Source organism: Gouania willdenowi, chromosome 24 (genome assembly GCF_900634775.1).
Source record: "Gouania willdenowi chromosome 24, fGouWil2.1, whole genome shotgun sequence".
Taxonomy (NCBI): domain Eukaryota; kingdom Metazoa; phylum Chordata; class Actinopteri; order Blenniiformes; family Gobiesocidae; genus Gouania; species Gouania willdenowi.
This window is the reverse complement of record NC_041066.1, coordinates 907,458-907,667: the sequence shown is the minus strand read 5'-3', so window position 1 is coordinate 907,667 and position 210 is coordinate 907,458.

Genomic DNA, 210 nt, shown 5'->3' with positions numbered 1-210 from the left:
GCAGAGGCGACTTTCAGAGGATATGAAGGTTCTCAGAGAGAAGAAGAACTTCACATTTGGAGAGTTGGAGGAACGTAAACAACGACTGGAAAAGAAAGCCCGAGGAAATACGGAAGAAAAAGACTGTGAGGAAGAGTAACAACAGGAACAATGACTGCAGACGAGAACACATCACAAAAAAAAAAAAAAAAGGGACAAAAAAAAAAAAAA